Consider the following 18,600-nt stretch of genomic DNA (forward strand, 5'->3'; position numbering starts at 1 on the left):
TACGACGATCTGGATTCCACAGACGACGATCTGGATTCCACATACGACGATCTGGATTCCACATACGACGATCTGGATTCCACAGACGACGATCTGGATTCCACATACGACGATCTGGATTCCACATCCGACGATCTGGATTCCACAGACGACGATCTGGATTCCACATACGACACTCTGGATTCCACATATGACACTCTGGATTCCACAGATGATGACCTAGATTCCACAGACGACACTCTGGATTCCACATATGACGATCTGGATTCCACAGACAACGATCTGGATTCCACAGACGACGATCTGGATTCCACATACGACACTCTGGATTCCTCAGACGACGATCTGGATTCCACAGACGACGATGGGGATTCCACAGATGATGATCTGGATTCCACATAAGACACTCTGGATTCCACAGACGACGATCTGGATTCCACATACGACACTCTGGATTCCTCAGACGACGATCTGGATTCCACAGACGACGATTTGGATTCCACAGAAGATGATCTGGATTCCACAGATGATGATCTGGATTCCACATAAGACACTCTGGATTCCACATACGACGATCTGGATTCCACATACGACACTCTGGATTCCACATATGACACTCTGGATTCCACATACGACGATATGGATTCCACATACGACACTCTGGATTCCACATACAACACTCTGGAATCCACATATGACACTCTGGATTCCACATACGACGATCTGGATTCCACACACGACGATCTGGATTCCACATACGACGATCTGGATTCCACAGACGACGATCTGGATTCCACATACGACACTCTGGATTCCACATATGACACTCTGGATTCCACAGATGATGACCTGGATTCCACAGACGACACTCTGGATTCCACATATGACGATCTGGATTCCACAGACAACGATCTGGATTCCACAGACGACGATCTGGATTCCACATACGAAACTCTGGATTCCTCAGACGACGATCTGGATTCCACAGACGACGATCTGGATTCCACAGAAGATGATCTGGATTCCACAGACGACGATCTGGATTCCACATACGACACTCTGGATTCCTCAGACGACGATCTGGATTCCACATACAACGATCTGGATTCCACAGACGACGATCTGGATTCCACAGACGACGATCTGGATTCCACATACGACACTCTGGATTCCTCAGACGACGATCTGGATTCCACAGAAGACGATCTGGATTCCACAGATGACGATCTGGATTCCACAGACGACGATCTGGATTCCACATACGACACTCTGGATTCCTCAGACGACGATCTGGATTCCACATACAACGATCTGGATTCCACAGACGACGATCTGGATTCCACATACAACGATCTGGATTCCACAGACGACGATCTGGATTCCACAGACGACGATCTGGATTCCACATACGATACTCTGGATTCCACATACGACACTCTGGATTCCACATACGACTATCTGGATTCCACAGACGACGATCTGGATTCCACAGAAGACGATCTGGATTCCACAGACGATGATCTGGATTCCTCAGACGACGATCTGGATTCCACAGACGACACTCTGGATTCCACATACGACACTCTGGACTCCACATATGACACTCTGGATTCCACATACAACACTCTGGATTACACATATGACACTCTGGATTCCACAGACGACGATCTGGATTCCACAGACGACGATCTGGATTCCACATACGACACTCTGGATTCCACAGATGATGACCTGGATTCAACAGACGACACTCTGGATTCCACATATGATGATCTGGATTCCACAGACGACGATCTGGATTCCACATACGACGATCTGGATTCCACATACGACACTCTGGATTCCTCAGACGACGATCTGGATTCCACATACAACGATCTGGATTCCACAGACGACGATCTGGATTCCACAGACGATGATCTGGATTCCACATACGACACTCTGGATTCCACATATGACACTCTGGATTCCACAGATTATGACCTGGATTCCACAGACGACACTCTGGATTCCACATATGACGATCTGGATTCCACAGATGACGATCTGGATTCCACAGACGACGATCTGGATTCCACAGACGATGATCTGGATTCCACAGACGACACACTGGATTCCACATATGACACTCTGGATTCCACAGATGATGATCTGGATTCCACAGAAGACGATCTGGATTCCACAGATGATGATCTGGATTCCACATAAGACACTCTGGATTCCACATATGACACTCTGGATTCCACATACGACGATCTGGATTCCACATACGACACTCTGGATTCCACATACAACACTCTGGAATCCACATATGACACTCTGGATTCCACATACGACGATCTGGATTCCACAGACGACGATCTGGATTCCACATACGACGATCTGGATTCCACAGACGACGATCTGGATTCCACATACGACACTCTGGATTCCACATATGACACTCTGGATTCCACAGATGATGACCTGGATTCCACAGACGACACTCTGGATTCCACATACGACGATCTGGATTCCAGAGACGACGATCTGGATTCCACATACGACGATCTGGATTCCACAGACGACGATCTGGATTCCACATACGACACTCTGGATTCCACATACGACACTCTGGATTCCACATACAACACTCTGGAATCCACATATGACACTCTGGATTCCACATACGACGATCTGGATTCCACATACGACACTCTGGATTCCACATACGACGATCTGGATTCCACATACGACACTCTGGATTCCACATACAACACTCTGGATTCCACAGACGACGATCTGGATTCCACATACGACACTCTGGATTCCTCAGACGACGATCTGGATTCCACAGACGACGATCTGGATTCCACAGAAGATGATCTGGATTCCACAGATGATGATCTGGATTCCACATAAGACACTCTGGATTCCTCAGACGATGATCTGGATTCCACATACGACACTCTGGATTCCACATACGACACTCTGGATTCCTCAGACGACGATCTGGATTCCACATACAACGATCTGGATTCCACAGACGACGATCTGGATTCCACAGACGACACTCTGGATTCCTCAGACGATGATCTGGATTCCACAGAAGACGATCTGGATTCCACAGATGATGATCTGGATTCCACATAAGACACTCTGGATTCCACATACGACGATCTGGATTCCACATACGACACTCTGGATTCCTCAGACGATGATCTGGATTCCACATACGACACTCTGGATTCCACATACGACTATCTGGATTCCACAGACGACGATCTGGATTCCACAGAAGACGATCTGGATTCCACAGACGACGATCCGGATTCCTCAGACGACGATCTGGATTCCACAGACGATGATCTGGATTCCACAGACGACACACTGGATTCCACATATGACACTCTGGATTCCACAGATGATGATCTGGATTCCACAGAAGATGATCTGGATTCCACAGATGATGATCTGGATTCCACATAAGACACTCTGGATTCCACATACGACGATCTGGATTCCACATACGACACTCTGGATTCCACATATGACACTCTGGATTCCACATACGACGATCTGGATTCCACATACGACACTCTGGATTCCACATACGACACTCTGGAATCCACATATGACACTCTGGAATCCACATACGACGATCTGGATTCCACAGACGACGATCTGGATTCCACATACGACGATCTGGATTCCACATACGACGATCTGGATTCCACAGACGACGATCTGGATTCCATATACGACACTCTGGATTCCACATATGACACTCTGGATTCCACAGATGATGACCTAGATTCCACAGACGACACTCTGGATTCCACATATGACGATCTGGATTCCACAGACAACGATCTGGATTCCACAGACGACCATCTGGATTCCACATACGACACTCTGGATTCCTCAGACGACGATCTGGATTAAACAGACGACGATCTGGATTCCACAGACGACGATGGGGATTCCACAGATGATGATCTGGATTCCACATAAGACACTCTGGATTCCACAGACGACGATCTGGATTCCACATACGACACTCTGGATTCCACATATGACACTCTGGATTCCACATACGACGATCTGGATTCCACATACGACACTCTGGATTCCACATACAACACTCTGGAATCCACATATGACACTCTGGATTCCACAGACGACGATCTGGATTCCACATACGACGATCTGGATTCCACAGACGACGATCTGGATTCCACATACGACACTCTGGATTCCACATATGACACTCTGGATTCCAAAGATGATGACCTGGATTCCATAGACGACACTCTGGATTCCACATATGACGATCTGGATTCCACAGACAACGATCTGGATTCCACAGACGATGATCTGGATTCCACATACGACACTATGGATTCCTCAGACGACGATCTGGATTCCACAGACGACGATCTGGATTCCACAGATGACGATCGGGATTCCACAGATGATGATCTGGATTCCACATAAGACACTCTGGATTCCACAGACGACGATCTGGATTCCACATACGACACTCTGGATTCCTCAGACGACGATCTGGATTCCACAGACGACGATCTGGATTCCACAGAAGATGATCTGGATTCCACAGATGATGATCTGGATTCCTCAGACGACGATCTGGATTCCACAGACGACACTCTGGATTCCACATTCGACACTCTGGACTCCACATATGACACTCTGGATTCCACATACAACACTCTGGATTACACATATGACACTCTGGATTCCACAGACGACGATCTGGATTCCACAGACGACGATCTGGATTCCACATACGACACTCTGGATTCCACAGATGATGACCTGGATTCAACAGACGACACTCTGGATTCCACATATGACGATCTGGATTCCACAGACGACGATCTGGATTCCACAGACGACGATCTGGATTCCACAGACGACGATCTGGATTCCACATACGACACTCTGGATTCCTCAGACGACGATCTGGATTCCACATACAACGATCTGGATTCCACAGACGACGATCTGGATTCCACAGACGATGATCTGGATTCCACATACGACACTCTGGATTCCACATATGACACTCTGGATTCCACAGATGATGACCTGGATTCCACAGACGACACTCTGGATTCCACATATGACGATCTGGATTCCACAGACGACGATCTGGATTCCAGAGACGACGATCTGGATTCCACAGACGATGATCTGGATTCCACAGACGACACACTGGATTCCACATATGACACTCTGGATTCCACAGATGATGATCTGGATTCCACAGAAGACGATCTGGATTCCACAGATGATGATCTGGATTCCACATAAGACACTCTGGATTCCACATACGACGATCTGGATTCCACATACGACACTCTGGATTCCACATATGACACTCTGGATTCCACATACGACGATCTGGATTCCACATACGACACTCTGGATTCCACATACAACACTCTGGAATCCACATATGACACTCTGGATTCCACATACGACGATCTGGATTCCACAGACGACGATCTGGATTCCACATACGACAATCTGGATTCCACAGACGACGATCTGGATTCCACATACGACACTCTGGATTCCACATATGACACTCTGGATTCCACAGATGATGACCTGGATTCCACAGACGACACTCTGGATTCCACATACGACGATCTGGATTCCAGAGACGACGATCTGGATTCCACATACGACACTCTGGATTCCACATATGACACTCTGGATTCCACAGATGATGACCTGGATTCCACAGACGACACTCTGGATTCCACATATGACGATCTGGATTCCACAGACAACGATCTGGATTCCACAGATGATGATCTGGATTCCACATAAGACACTCTGGATTCCACATACGACGATCTGGATTCCACATACGACACTCTGGATTCCTCAGACGATGATCTGCATTCCACATACGACACTCTGGATTCCACATACGACTATCTGGATTCCACAGACGACGATCTGGATTCCACAGAAGACGATCTGGATTCCACAGACGACGATCTGGATTCCTCAGACGACGATCTGGATTCCACAGACGACACTCTGGATTCCACATACGACACTCTGGACTCCACATATGACACTCTGGATTCCACATACAACACTCTGGATTCCACATATGACACTCTGGATTCCACATACGACGATCTGGATTCCACAGACGACGATCTGGATTCCACATACGACAATCTGGATTCCACAGACGACGATCTGGATTCCTCAGACGACGATCTGGATTCCACATACGACACTCTGGATTCCACATATGACACTCTGGATTCCACAGATGATGACCTGGATTCCAGAGACGGAACTCTGGATTCCAGATACAACACTCTGGATTCCACATATTACACTCTGGATTCCACATACGATGATCTGGATTCCACAGACGACGTTCTGGATTCCACATACGATGATCTGGATTGCACAGACGACGATCTGGATTCCGCATACGACACTCTGGATTCCACATATGACACTCTGGATTCCACAGATGATGACCTTGATTCCACAGACGACACTCTGGATTCCACATATGACACTCTGGATTCCACAGACGACGATCGGGATTCCACAGATGATGATCTGGATTCCACATAAGACACTCTGGATTCCACAGACGACGATCTGGATTCCACATACGACACTCTGGATTCCTCAGACGACGATCTGGATTCCACAGACGACGATCTGGATTCCACAGAAGATGATCTGGATTCCACAGATGATGATCTGGATTCCTCAGACGACGATCTGGATTCCACAGACGACACTCTGGATTCCACATTCGACACTCTGGACTCCACATATGACACTCTGGATTCCACATACAACACTCTGGATTACACATATGACACTCTGGATTCCACAGACGACGATCTGGATTCCACAGACGACGATCTGGATTCCACATACGACACTCTGGATTCCACAGATGATGACCTGGATTCAACAGATGACACTCTGGATTCCACATATGACGATCTGGATTCCACAGACGACGATCTGGATTCCACAGACGACGATCTGGATTCCACAGACGACGATCTGGATTCCACATACGACACTCTGGATTCCTCAGACGACGATCTGGATTCCACATACAACGATCTGGATTCCACAGACGACGATCTGGATTCCACAGACGATGATCTGGATTCCACATACGACACTCTGGATTCCACATATGACACTCTGGATTCCACAGATGATGACCTGGAATCCACAGACGACACTCTGGATTCCACATATGACGATCTGGATTCCACAGACGACGATCTGGATTCCACAGACGACGATCTGGATTCCACAGACGATGATCTGGATTCCACAGACGACACACTGGATTCCACATATGACACTCTGGATTCCACAGATGATGATCTGGATTCCACAGAAGACGATCTGGATTCCACAGATGATGATCTGGATTCCACATAAGACACTCTGGATTCCACATACGACGATCTGGATTCCACATACGACACTCTGGATTCCACATATGACACTCTGGATTCCACATACGACGATCTGGATTCCACATACAACACTCTGGAATCCACATATGACACTCTGGATTCCACATACGACGATCTGGATTCCACAGACGACGATCTGGATTCCACATACGACGATCTGGATTCCACAGACGACGATCTGGATTCCACATACGACACTCTGGATTCCACATATGACACTCTGGATTCCACAGATGATGACCTGGATTCCACAGACGACACTCTGGATTCCACATACGACGATCTGGATTCCAGAGACGACGATCTGGATTCCACATACGACACTCTGGATTCCACATATGACACTCTGGATTCCACAGATGATGACCTGGATTCCACAGACGACACTCTGGATTCCACATATGACGATCTGGATTCCACAGACAACGATCTGGATTCCACAGATGATGATCTGGATTCCACATAAGACACTCTGGATTCCACATACGACGATCTGGATTCCACATACGACACTCTGGATTCCTCAGACGATGATCTGCATTCCACATACGACACTCTGGATTCCACATACGACTATCTGGATTCCACAGACGACGATCTGGATTCCACAGAAGACGATCTGGATTCCACAGACGACGATCTGGATTCCTCAGACGACGATCTGGATTCCACAGACGACACTCTGGATTCCACATACGACACTCTGGACTCCACATATGACACTCTGGATTCCACATACAACACTCTGGATTCCACATATGACACTCTGGATTCCACATACGACGATCTGGATTCCACAGACGACGATCTGGATTCCACATACGACAATCTGGATTCCACAGACGACGATCTGGATTCCTCAGACGACGATCTGGATTCCACATACGACACTCTGGATTCCACATATGACACTCTGGATTCCACAGATGATGACCTGGATTCCAGAGACGGAACTCTGGATTCCAGATACAACACTCTGGATTCCACATATGACACTCTGGATTCCACATACGATGATCTGGATTCCACAGACGACGTTCTGGATTCCACATACGATGATCTGGATTGCACAGACGACGATCTGGATTCCGCATACGACACTCTGGATTCCACATATGACACTCTGGATTCCACAGATGATGACCTTGATTCCACAGACGACACTCTGGATTCCACATATGACACTCTGGATTCCACAGACGACGATCGGGATTCCACAGATGATGATCTGGATTCCACATAAGACACTCTGGATTCCACAGACGACGATCTGGATTCCACATACGACACTCTGGATTCCTCAGACGACGATCTGGATTCCACAGACGACGATCTGGATTCCACAGAAGATGATCTGGATTCCACAGATGATGATCTGGATTCCTCAGACGACGATCTGGATTCCACAGACGACACTCTGGATTCCACATTCGACACTCTGGACTCCACATATGACACTCTGGATTCCACATACAACACTCTGGATTACACATATGACACTCTGGATTCCACAGACGACGATCTGGATACCACAGACGACGATCTGGATTCCACATACGACACTCTGGATTCCACAGATGATGACCTGGATTCAACAGACGACACTCTGGATTCCACATATGACGATCTGGATTCCACAGACGACGATCTGGATTCCACAGACGACGATCTGGATTCCACAGACGACGATCTGGATTCCACATATGACACTCTGGATTCCTCAGACGACGATCTGGATTCCACATACAACGATCTGGATTCCACAGACGACGATCTGGATTCCACAGACGATGATCTGGATTCCACATACGACACTCTGGATTCCACATATGACACTCTGGATTCCACAGATGATGACCTGGATTCCACAGACGACACTCTGGATTCCACATATGACGATCTGGATTCCACAGACGACGATCTGGATTCCACAGACGACGATCTGGATTCCACAGACGATGATCTGGATTCCACAGACGACACACTGAATTCCACATATGACACTCTGGATTCCACAGATGATGATCTGGATTCCACAGAAGACGATCTGGATTCCACAGATGATGATCTGAATTCCACATAAGACACTCTGGATTCCACATACGACGATCTGGATTCCACATACGACACTCTGGATTCCACATATGACACTCTGGATTCCACATACGACGATCTGGATTCCACATACAACACTCTGGAATCCACATATGACACTCTGGATTCCACATACGACGATCTGGATTCCACAGACGACGATCTGGATTCCACATACGACGATCTGGATTCCACAGACGACGATCTGGATTCCACATACGACACTCTGGATTCCACATATGACACTCTGGATTCCACAGATGATGACCTGGATTCCACAGACGACACTCTGGATTCCACATACGACGATCTGGATTCCAGAGACGACGATCTGGATTCCACATACGACACTCTGGATTCCACATATGACACTCTGGATTCCACAGATGATGACCTGGATTCCTCAGACGACACTCTGGATTCCACATATGACGATCTGGATTCCACAGACAACGATCTGGATTCCACAGATGATGATCTGGATTCCACATAAGACACTCTGGATTCCACATACGACGATTTGGATTCCACATACGACACTGTGGATTCCTCAGACGATGATCTGCATTCCACATACGACACTCTGGATTCCACATACGACTATCTGGATTCCACAGACGACGATCTGGATTCCACAGAAGACGATCTGGATTCCACAGACGACGATCTGGATTCCTCAGACGACGATCTGGATTCCACAGACGACACTCTGGATTCCACATACGACACTCTGGACTCCACATATGACACTCTGGATTCCACATACAACACTCTGGATTCCACATATGACACTCTGGATTCCACATACGACGATCTGGATTCCACAGACGACGATCTGGATTCCACATACGACAATCTGGATTCCACAGACGACGATCTGGATTCCTCAGACGACGATCTGGATTCCACATACGACACTCTGGATTCCACATATGACACTCTGGATTCCACAGATGATGACCTGGATTCCAGAGACGGAACTCTGGATTCCAGATACAACACTCTGGATTCCACATATGACACTCTGGATTCCACATACGATGATCTGGATTCCACAGACGACGTTCTGGATTCCACATACGATGATCTGGATTGCACAGACGACGATCTGGATTCCGCATACGACACTCTGGATTCCACATATGACACTCTGGATTCCACAGATGATGACCTTGATTCCACAGACGACACTCTGCATTCCACATATGACACTCTGGATTCCACGTACGACACTCTGGATTCCTCAGACGACGATCTGGATTCCACAGACGACGATCTGGATTCCACAGAAGACGATCTGGATTCCACAGATGATGATCTGGATTCCACATAAGACACTCTGGATTCCACATACGACACTCTGGATTCCACATATGACACTCTGGATTCCACATACGACGATCTGGATTCCACAGACGACGATCTGGATTCCACAAATGGCGATCTGGATTCCACAGACGACGATCTGGATTCCACAGACGACGATCTGGATTCCACATACGACACTCTGGATTCCTCAGACGACGATCTGGATTCCACAGAAGACGATCTGGATTCCACAGACGACGATCTGGATTCCTCAGACGACGATCTGGATTCATCAGACGACACTCTGGATTCCACATACGACACTCTGGACTCCACATATGACACTCTGGATTCCACATACAACACTCTGGATTCCACATATGACACTCTGGATTCCACATACGATGATCTGGATTCCACAGACGACGATCTGGATTCCACATACGACAATCTGGATTCCACAGACGACGATCTGGATTCCACATACGACACTCTGGATTCCACATATGACACTCTGGATTCCACAGATGATGACCTGGATTCCACAGACGACATAAGACACTCAGGATTCTACATACGACGATCTGGATTCCACAGACGACACTCTGGATTCCTCAGACAACAATCTGGATTCCACAGACGACACTCTGGATTCCACATACGACGATCTGGATTCCACATACGACACTCTGGATTCCACATACGACGATCTGGATTCCACATACGACACTCTGTATTCCACATATGACACTCTGGATTCCACAGATGATGATCTGGATTCCACATATGACACACTGGATTCCACATATGACACTCTGGATTCCACAGATGATGACCTGGATTCCACAGACGACACTCTGGATTCCACATACGACGATCTGGATTCCAGAGACGACGATCTGGATTCCACATACGACACTCTGGATTCCACATATGACACTCTGGATTCCACAGATGATGACCTGGATTCCACAGACGACACTCTGGATTCCACATATGACGATCTGGATTCCACAGACAACGATCTGGATTCCACAGATGATGATCTGGATTCCACATAAGACACTCTGGATTCCACATACGACGATTTGGATTCCACATACGACACTGTGGATTCCTCAGACGATGATCTGCATTCCACATACGACACTCTGGATTCCACATACGACTATCTGGATTCCACAGACGACGATCTGGATTCCACAGAAGACGATCTGGATTCCACAGACGACGATCTGGATTCCTCAGACGACGATCTGGATTCCACAGACGACACTCTGGATTCCACATACGACACTCTGGACTCCACATATGACACTCTGGATTCCACATACAACACTCTGGATTCCACATATGACACTCTGGATTCCACATACGACGATCTGGATTCCACAGACGACGATCTGGATTCCACATACGACAATCTGGATTCCACAGACGACGATCTGGATTCCTCAGACGACGATCTGGATTCCACATACGACACTCTGGATTCCACATATGACACTCTGGATTCCACAGATGATGACCTGGATTCCAGAGACGGAACTCTGGATTCCAGATACAACACTCTGGATTCCACATATGACACTCTGGATTCCACATACGATGATCTGGATTCCACAGACGACGTTCTGGATTCCACATACGATGATCTGGATTGCACAGACGACGATCTGGATTCCGCATACGACACTCTGGATTCCACATATGACACTCTGGATTCCACAGATGATGACCTTGATTCCACAGACGACACTCTGCATTCCACATATGACACTCTGGATTCCACGTACGACACTCTGGATTCCTCAGACGACGATCTGGATTCCACAGACGACGATCTGGATTCCACAGAAGACGATCTGGATTCCACAGATGATGATCTGGATTCCACATAAGACACTCTGGATTCCACATACGACACTCTGGATTCCACATATGACACTCTGGATTCCACATACGACGATCTGGATTCCACAGACGACGATCTAGATTCCACAAATGGCGATCTGGATTCCACAGACGACGATCTGGATTCCACAGACGACGATCTGGATTCCACATACGACACTCTGGATTCCTCAGACGACGATCTGGATTCCACAGAAGACGATCTGGATTCCACAGACGACGATCTGGATTCCTCAGACGACGATCTGGATTCATCAGACGACACTCTGGATTCCACATACGACACTCTGGACTCCACATATGACACTCTGGATTCCACATACAACACTCTGGATTCCACATATGACACTCTGGATTCCACATACGATGATCTGGATTCCACAGACGACGATCTGGATTCCACATACGACAATCTGGATTCCACAGACGACGATCTGGATTCCACATACGACACTCTGGATTCCACATATGACACTCTGGATTCCACAGATGATGACCTGGATTCCACAGACGACATAAGACACTCAGGATTCTACATACGACGATCTGGATTCCACAGACGACACTCTGGATTCCTCAGACAACAATCTGGATTCCACAGACGACACTCTGGATTCCACATACGACGATCTGGATTCCACATACGACACTCTGGATTCCACATACGACGATCTGGATTCCACATACGACACTCTGTATTCCACATATGACACTCTGGATTCCACAGATGATGATCTGGATTCCACATATGACACACTGGATTCCACATATGACACTCTGGATTCCACATACAACACTCTGGATTCCACATACGCCGATCTGGATTCCACAGACGACGATCTGGATTCCACAGACGACACTCTGGATTCCACAGATGATGATCTGGATTCCACATAGGACACTCTGGATTCCACAGATGATGATCTGGATTCCACATACAACACTCTGGATTCCACAGATGACGATGTGGATTCCACATTCGACACTCTGGATTCCTCAGACGAAGATCTGGATTCCACATACGACGATCTGGATTCCTCAGACGACGATCTGGATTCCACAGACGACGATCTGGATTCCACATACGACACTCTGGACTCCACAGATGACACTCTGGCTTCCACATACGACACTCTGGACTCCACATATGACACTCTGGATTCCACATACAACACTCTGGATTCCACATACGACGATCTGGATTCCACATACAACACTCTGGATTCCACATATGACAGTCTGGACTCCACATACAACACTCTGGATTCCACATATGACACTCTGGATTCCACATACGATGATCTGGATTCCACAGACGACGATCTGGATTCCACAGACGACGATCTGGATTCCACATACGACGATCTGGATTCCACAGAAGACAATCTGGATTCCACATACGACACTCTGGATTCCACATATGACACTCTGGATTCCACAGATGATGACCTGGATTCCACAGACGACACTCTGGATTCCACATATGACGATCTGGATTCCACAGACAACGATCTGGATTCCACAGACGACGATCTGGATTCCACATACGACACTCTGGATTCCTCAGACGACGATCTGGATTCCACAGACGACGATCTGGATTCCACAGAAGATGATCTGGATTCCACAGATGATGATCTGGATTCCACATAAGACACTCTGGATTCCTCAGACGACGATCTGGATTCCACATACGACACTCTGGATTCCACATACGACTATCTGGATTCCACAGACGACGATCTGGATTCCACAGACGACGATCAGGATTCCACATACGACACTCTGGATTCCTCAGACGACGATCTGGATTCCACAGACAACGATCTGGATTCCACAGAAGATGATCTGGATTCCACAGATGATGATCTGGATTCCACATAAGACACTCTGGATTCCTAAGACGACGATCTGGATTCCACATACGACACTCTGGATTCCACATATGACTATCTGGATTCCACAGACGACGATCTGAATTCCACAGACGACGATCTGGATTCCACATACGACACTCTGGATTCCTCAGACGACGATCTGGATTCCACATACAACGATCTGGATTCCACAGACGACGATCTGGATTCCACAGACGACACTCTGGATTCCTCAGACGACGATCTGGATTCCACAGAAGACGATCTGGATTCCACAGATGATGATCTGGATTCCACATAAGACACTCTGGATTCCACATACGACGATCTGGATTCCACATACCACACTCTGGATTCCTCAGACGATGATCTGGATTCCACATACGACATTCTGGATTCCACATACGACTATCTGGATTCCACAGACGACGATCTGGATTCCACAGAAGACGATCTGGATTCCACAGACGACGATCTGGATTCCTCAGACGACGATCTGGATTCCACAGACGACACTCTGGATTCCACATACGACACTCTGGACTCCACATATGACACTCTGGATTCCACATACGACACTCTGAATTCCACATATGACACTTTGGATTCCACATACGACGATCTGGATTCCACAGACGACGATCTGGATTCCACATACGAAAATCTGGATTCCACAGACGACGATCTGGATTCCACAGACGACGATCTGGATTCCACATACGACACTCTGGATTCCACATATGACACTCTGGATTCCACAGATGATGACCTGGATTCCAGAGACGGAACTCTGGATTCCAGATACAACACTCTGGATTCCACATATGACACTCTGGATTCCACATATGACACTCTGGATTCCACAGATGATGACCTGGATTCCACAGACGACACTCTGGATTCCACATACAACACTCTGGATTCCACATATGACACTCTGGATTCCACATACGATGATCTGGATTCCACAGACGACGTTCTGGATTCCACATACGATGATCTGGATTCCACAGACGACGATCTGGATTCCACATACGACACTCTGGATTCCACATATGACACTCTGGATTCCACAGATGATGACCTGGATTCCACAGACGACACTCCGGATTCCACATATGACGATCTGGATTCCACATATGACGATCTGGATTCCACAGACGACGATCTGGATTCCACATACGACACTCTGGATTCCTCAGACGACGATCTGGATTCCACAGACGACGATCTGGATTCCACAGAAGACGATCTGGATTCCACAGATGATGATCTGGATTCCACATAAGACACTCTGGATTCCACATACGACACTCTGGATTCCACATACGACACTCTGGATTCCACATATGACACTCTGGATTCCACATACGACGATCTGGATTCCACAGACGACGATCTGGATTCCACATACGACGATCTGGATTCCACAGACGACGATCTGGATTCCACATACGATACTCTGGATTCCACATATGACACTCTGGATTCCACAGATGATGACCTGGATTTCACAGACGACACTCTGGATTCCACATATGACGATCTGGATTCCACAGACGACGATCTGGATTCCACAGACGACGATCTGGATTCCACATACGACACTCTGGATTCCTCAGACGACGATCTGGATTCCACAGAAGACGATCTGGATTCCACAGACGACGATCTGGATTCCTCAGACGACGATCTGGATTCCACAGACGATGATCTGGATTCCTCAGACGACACTCTGGATTCCACATACGACACTCTGGACTCCACATATGACACTCTGGATTCCACATACAACACTCTGAATTCCACATATGACACTCTGGATTCCACATACGATGATCTGGATTCCACAGACGATGATCTGGATTCCACATACGACAATCTGGATTCCACAGACGACGATCTGGATTCCACAGACGATGATCTGGATTCCACATACGACACTCTGGATTCCACATATGACACTCTGGATTCCACAGATTATGACCTGGATTCCACAGACGACATAAGACACTCTGGATTCCACATACGACGATCTGGATTCCACAGACGACACTCTGGATTCCTCAGACAACAATCTGGATTCCACAGACGACACTCTGGATTCCTCATACGACGATCTGGATTCCACATACGACACTCTGGATTCCACATACGACGATCTGGATTCCACATACGACACTCTGTATTCCACATATGACACTCTGGATTCCACAGATGATGATCTGGATTCCACATATGACACACTGGATTCCACATATGACACTCTGGATTCCACATACAACACTCTGGATTCCACAGACGACGATCTGGATTCCACAGACGACACTCTGGATTCCACAGATGATGATCTGGATTCCACATAGGACACTCTGGATTCCACAGATGATGATCTGGATTCCACATACAACACTCTGGATTCCACAGATGACGATGTGGATTCCACATTCGACACTCTGGATTCCTCAGACGAAGATCTGGATTCCACATACGACGATCTGGATTCCTCAGACGACGATCTGGATTCCACAGACGACGATCTGGATTCCACATACGACACTCTGGACTCCACAGATGACACTCTGGCTTCCACATACGACACTCTGGACTCCACATATGACACTCTGGATTCCACATACAACACTCTGGATTCCACATACGACGATCTGGATTCCACATACAACACTCTGGATTCCACATATGACAGTCTGGATTCCACATACAACACTCTGGATTCCACATATGACACTCTGGATTCCACATACGATGATCTGGATTCCACAGACGACGATCTGGATTCCACAGACGACGATCTGGATTCCACATACGACGATCTGGATTCCACAGAAGACGATCTGGATTCCACATACGACACTCTGGATTCCACATATGACACTCTGGATTCCACAGATGATGACCTGGATTCCACAGACGACACTCTGGATTCCACATATGACGATCTGGATTCCACAGACAACGATCTGGATTCCACAGACGACGATCTGGATTCCACATACGACACTCTGGATTCCTCAGACGACGATCTGGATTCCACAGACGACGATCTGGATTCCACAGAAGATGATCTGGATTCCACAGATGATGATCTGGATTCCACATAAGACACTCTGGATTCCTCAGACGACGATCTGGATTCCACATACGACACTCTGGATTCCACATACGACTATCTGGATTCCACAGACGACGATCTGGATTCCACAGACGACGATCAGGATTCCACATACGACACTCTGGATTCCTCAGACGACGATCTGGATTCCACAGACAACGATCTGGATTCCACAGAAGATGATCTGGATTCCACAGATGATGATCTGGATTCCACATAAGACACTCTGGATTCCTAAGACGACGATCTGGATTCCACATACGACACTCTGGATTCCACATATGACTATCTGGATTCCACAGACGACGATCTGAATTCCACAGACGACGATCTGGATTCCACATACGACACTCTGGATTCCTCAGACGACGATCTGGATTCCACATACAACGATCTGGATTCCACAGACGACGATCTGGATTCCACAGACGACACTCTGGATTCCTCAGACGACGATCTGGATTCCACAGAAGACGATCTGGATTCCACAGATGATGATCTGGATTCCACATAAGACACTCTGGATTCCACATACGACGATCTGGATTCCACATACCACACTCTGGATTCCTCAGACGATGATCTGGATTCCACATACGACATTCTGGATTCCACATACGACTATCTGGATTCCACAGACGACGATCTGGATTCCACAGAAGACGATCTGGATTCCACAGACGACGATCTGGATTCCTCAGACGACGATCTGGATTCCACAGACGACACTCTGGATTCCACATACGACACTCTGGACTCCACATATGACACTCTGGAT

This window comes from Pipistrellus hanaki (assembly GCF_964339955.1).
Source record: "Pipistrellus hanaki genome assembly, chromosome: 2".
Taxonomy (NCBI): Eukaryota; Metazoa; Chordata; class Mammalia; order Chiroptera; family Vespertilionidae; genus Pipistrellus; species Pipistrellus hanaki.